Below are 5,719 nucleotides of genomic sequence, written 5' to 3' on the forward strand. Positions count from 1 at the left end.
TAACTGTCTACCACATACATTAATTAAAACATATTCGCCAAGAGCATTGCCCAAAGTGATAGTCCCTCTCGTATCAGCTGCAAATGAGACACTGTGCTGCAAGAAATACAATTCTTTAGAAGAAGAAATGAAGAAAATCTTAACCATGCTTGGTACTTACAAGTTTTGCCAGGCTTCTTACAAGTGACCAAAATGTTATGAACATTGGACTACTTTTTCATATAGTTTCTATAGGCAGATATCGGTTTAAGCATGAGTTTTTGTATGGAAAACTTTTCTATTTCTCAATATATCGCGATCATGCACAATTATAACAAGCTTTGCTTCTCTCGTCTCATTTTTTGTTACAATTCCCTGTCAGCTCTTTAAAATGAAATGAATTTTAAATATATTATATGCATTTTAAATATAGACGAAAGCAATTGAATACTTCTATAACCTACAAATGTAAAAAGCTTCTTATTTTAAATACATTCTTTTTCAAGCTTACAAAGTTAATATCCCAATTTTGCAATTAAAATTTGTTTGAATTGTTTAGAAAGAAATTTCTTAAACTGTAGCAGAGTGTAATATCTGTGCAGTCGAAACCCATACTTACACGTATTTATGGTAGCTGCTCTCGAAAAGTAATAGCAACATTTTATAAACAACTTATTTCCTTAATTGATTGTTAACAATGATTGCGCCAAGGGGGCCGCACACTTCTTTCACACTGCCTCAGCTGCAGTTGTTGTTGTTGTTGCTGTTGATGCTGCTGATGCTGCTGCTGTTGGTGGTTTGCTGTTGTTGCTGTTGTATCTATTAACCACGCACTCCATTATTATTTAATAACATATTTCTTAAGTATCTGCCAACCCAGTTCAGAGCACAAAAACGAGGCTGCTGCCTGCATCGCCCGTTGTTGTTGGCCAGGCCTCTTTGCTGGCCAACTCTTGACCATAATTTGATGTTGGGGCCTGGCCACGGACTCCGAGATGGAGTCGGAGTTGGACTCGTCGTCATCCAAGTGATTGCCACCCCATTAAAAAAAACGGCTGCGCCTTCTTGTTGCTGCTGCTGTTGTTGTTGTTGTTATTTTTGTTGTTGGCTCCTGCCACGATCACTCAATAAGTCTAGACAAAAATGTAGCTGGTGTTGTAGCTATGATTGTCGCTCTGTCCTCACGCCTCGCAGCCCTCCCCTCCCCCACCACCCCACGTAATGGATCAGCACGTTTTGTTGGCTGGGGCTGTTGCTTTTGAAAGAATTGACTACTTCATGGTCTATACACAACGCTACGTCATCAACGGGCTGCCATCCAAGCATCATATTTGTTGCATGATTATGTGGTAATTGCGGCTGTCAATAAAACTCCCCCGTTTATTCTTTATAACCCAAAGCATTCTACGCCTATATTTTATATACCCATACACACACACAGACACACACACACAGCTGCTGTGGCTGCTGTGTGTAGCTCTATCTTCTACTTTGGCTGTGGCTTGGGTTTTGAAGTTTTGGGTTTTGCTTTGGTCGCCTGTTGCCCGTTGTGTGACTGGCTATAAAAACCCGTCCGGACGGTACCGCACTATGATTTACTTTGACAAAGGAGTGACATACAAGTACTTAAGTGATTTCTTTACACCTTTTATGGAGTAGTTAATGTGGCCATGGTATGCGCGCCTGGCATTGAGCAAAGTCATGCGATGGTGGCTCCCACCACCACCGTCAGCACCACTAACCCACCGAATCCCCCAACGTTTTGCTATGCTTGTCATTTTGGCACTTAGCGGCATTTAGGCTGTGACTTTAGCCACATCTCCGTCTTCATCTCCATCTCCATCTTCATCTCCATCTCGGTCTCCGTCTGTGGCTTTTGTTGTTGCCAGCCTCTGTCTTTGGCTGTGTGGTTGGGAAACGCCTCAAGAACTGTTCGGTTTCTCTCGCCCTCTCTCACTAATCGGGTTTTGGGTTAATGTGATCAATATGTAAATGTTGAGTGCGGCTACTTGATATTTTTGACACAATAGTCCCTTTTGAGTTCTTATCGTTATTTTAATCACACCATTTAAACAATTATCTTAATTATAACTATGATTATCTATAACTGAACCAAAAAACATTCAGTTGAGCTAGAATATATATAATTTAAAAGAGTCCAAGCTGAAAACAATTATTTGTTCACTAATATCCCAAAAATCTGAGGATCAGTGTAAAGAGAAATATCTATAAAAACATCTTCAACATTATAACTTTGATAACTTTGCTTTTAATTTATATATATTTTTTTTACATTTCTCTCGATTTACTCGCCTATCCGCAACGATTTCCGTTCCATTTGCGCAACTTCTAACCTACTTAACAGGCACGTTGATATCATAAGAGTATCCAAGAGTCCAACTGCAAAGGCGTTGTCGTGTGTAGGCGTGTTGATTACAGTGTTCAATATAAGTACTCGCCAATGCTTGTTAAATGCATTTCAAAGTAGTTTTCAAGCTTTCAGCGCATCATCAACGTCTTTGCCTTTTTAGTTGTTGGGAGCCCCAGTTCAGATCAGTTCATGGCTTTGGCAGTTAGGTGTTAATATTGGCACACAACACGCTCCCAAACTGGGGCTTGGAGCAACAGCAACAACAACAAGAACAACAACAGCTTCATGCATCACAAGCTGTGCGTGTGGAGTCGGGGCAACCTGGGAGTTCCAATCTCTGCTGGCGTTGGTGTCATTTCTCGTTGTTGCTGTTGTTGTCGTAGGTGCGGAAAGTGTTCCAAATGCGCGACAAGAGTTTAGGGTGTAGCCAGCGTCTGTGTAGCGTCTGTGTGTGTGGGTAGCAAATAAAAGCGCCAAAACACTTAATGGATTTGGAGCATATAAATGGAGTATAGGCTATGGATAGTCCCAACACACTTTCAACTGGTAGCTGGGTGCGTCGTCTTCGTCTCCGTCGTCATCGTCATCGTCTATAGAAGACGTCTTTTTAGCTGCTTTTGCCAGCTTGTTAGCAAAAACGCCGCTGGGTGTTGGCCAATCTTTGCAGATCAAACACTGTTAGTCTTCAGGTCTGCTTGCATCATTCTCTCTCTCTCATTCTCTTTCCCTCTCGTACACACACGCTCTCTCTATATTTTCTTGTCATTTGCATGCAAATTCGCTGGATCTTTTGTATGTGTGTGCAGTCAAGGTGTCAAACAATGTCAGTGGGAGAATGTGTCTCGCAATTGAAATTTATTTGCACTACTATTCAGTGCTGACAATGCGCCAAGGGACGCTACACCCCACCAAAAAAAAAAAAAGAAGAAGAAAAAAGGCCTCAGCTCGCGGTTCGGCTGACTAGATCTCTTGGCGCGTCAACTCGTCAAGCCTTGTCTACGGCGATGGCCAAGCCTGCACCCAATGGGGCCCAGAGGCAGCTTCTGTCTGTCTTGTTCGGCCCGCAGCTCTGCTCCTCCACACTCCGCCGCCAATTGCTGGCAAGAGTCGAGCAAGCTCAGCATTTGCAAAATGTCAATCTGCTGCAGCGCATCAATTCAAGTGTGAAATAAATAGAAACGAATTCAGGTCTTATATAGTCTATGCCCCGTACCCTCTGCTACAATCGTGAAGCATTTGCTATAATTTTCGCGCCATTTACCGTCGACTCGTTGCGAACTCGTCGCGCCAACTGTCAGTCGCAGGCAAAGCGAAATATGTTGAAAGTATTTACAATTACGCAAAGATTGATTGAAATAGATTTCGGATTGATTGGCTCTCTTGGTATGCACATTGACACAGCTGAAGCTGTAGCTCTGACTCAAGCTGTAGCTGTAGGCTTTGACTGTAGCTGCTGAGAAAAAGATCCACACGGTGCTTTGTGTGGGAATTGTTTTCGCCGAACTGCAGTTTGCACTTGCTGACGAGTGTCTGGGGATTGATTTGCAGATAAAAGCGACAGCAACTCAGATTCCTGTCTATTTCTAATTTAAGCAGCTCATCGAAATCATCATCAAATTAGATTTTATTACCTAGAGAAAAAACTACAACAAACATTTTAATGTTTTAGCGGAGTTATTTCAGAAAAACGAAACAAATGCTAAAAGTGAAGGAAAGTATCCTTTCGCAAGTTTTCTAAGTAGAAAATTAAGACTTTTGCTGACATTTAGGTAACATTTTACTTCTTAAAGAACCTTTTGTAGATTTGTTGAATCGGAACATTTCATAAATGCACTGAAATTACGAAATATTGAAAACCTTTTTCTAATCGTTTAGCTTTATGATCCACTTTCTCTTGACCAGCTCATAGCTTTAAATGTTTCCCAGTTGTCCAAGCGTCTGCAGCGATAAATACCTGAAGCTTAACTCACATTCTTATGTACATATTGATGTGCGTTTTGACCCAATTTATTATAGGCCGTACACACCCAGAAACCCATCAAAAGGCCCATCAAAATCATTTATCTAAATATTTATTTGCGTTTATTTAATATCAATAGTATTTTTCATGCATTTCATTTCTCAGTTTTATTGTTTATTTTTCTTTTTTTTTTCAATTTGCATATAAAGCAGATGAAAAATACCAGCAAAAAATAGTCTAGAATAATAATTTATGCTATACAAGTTGGTGCTTTGATTTTATTTATTTATTTAAATGTATATTAAGGCTAACGATAAAAATTTGCTAATTGTGACTAATAACTCGATAACTAAAGCAATCAAATACGATAGTCTAAAGTTCAAATTCGCTAAAATCATACATATATTATATATTTATATATATCTATATAAATTTCTACACACATTAACATGAGAATTTTTAAGCTATGAAATACTTGAAATATTTATATGCCTATTAAGAAACTTTAGATATTGTATTTATGTATATGTGTGTGTGTGTGTCTGTATCGTATAAATATAATTAGTATATTATGCTATACATATAAAACTAAAAACGTAGCTTATAAATTAACAATTCCACTACTTTATTATGCAAACGATACAGATAAGCTCTCTTGCATAATTTTGCAACAAATTAGGCTGGTCTCGTTTCGTTTCGATTCGATTTCGATTCAAATTGATTCGATTCGTCTCGATTCGATTTCATTCCTTGTTGTCATCGTTCTAAAATACTCGCACATATCATTTTGTTCAACCGAAATATTTGCTTTAAATGCGTTGCATCTAATTAAGAACTCGACTCGCGCCGTTTGTTATACTTTTTCAGATCTCAAATGCAAATTTTGAGTATGCGGCGGCTCTTTTTTTATTATTGCCATTTCGTTAGTTGTTTTAAACGATGTGATAATATTCTTAAAAAAAAATTAATAATAAAATAAAAACAAACGGCACGAATCTTAAACTTAACAGTGAACGCAGAATTATTTGTTGTTTTTTTGGCATAGCGGGAAGATGGGAATGTGGAGAGGGGTAGGGGTTAAGGGGTCACTAAAGCATTCTTCTAATGACACTATGCAACAAAACTTATGCAATTAATTGTTTTGCTCATTTTCAACATTCGTTATCAATAAATTTATATTATATTATTTGTATTACTCTGATAGTTTTCGTAATATTATTTGTAAATTTATTTGAAACTGATTCAAATTTCATTTTATATTTTTTCTTATCACAATTTTAACGTGCTTAAATGCAAAGTAAAACCTTTTATAATGTGTAAAAATATTTTTCAAATATACTTTTGGTTTTGGGGACACTGTATGATAAAAAAAAAACTTAAATAATGATTGAATTGTTTCCGATTTTTTA

At 38.0% G+C, this 5,719-nt stretch overlaps 1 protein-coding gene across 2 annotated transcripts in view; it reads left to right on the forward strand.

The window, feature by feature from the left end:
- The window catches only part of LOC135430346 (uncharacterized), a 169,811-nt gene that overhangs the window by 39,600 nt on the left and 124,492 nt on the right, over positions 1-5,719 (forward strand). The gene's annotated exons all lie outside the window — the stretch shown is intronic.

The sequence above is a fragment of the Drosophila montana genome, unplaced genomic scaffold, assembly GCF_035044405.1.
Source record: "Drosophila montana isolate Dmon_TW-CO22-7 unplaced genomic scaffold, ASM3504440v1 contig_3003_1, whole genome shotgun sequence".
Classification (NCBI taxonomy): domain Eukaryota; kingdom Metazoa; phylum Arthropoda; class Insecta; order Diptera; family Drosophilidae; genus Drosophila; species Drosophila montana.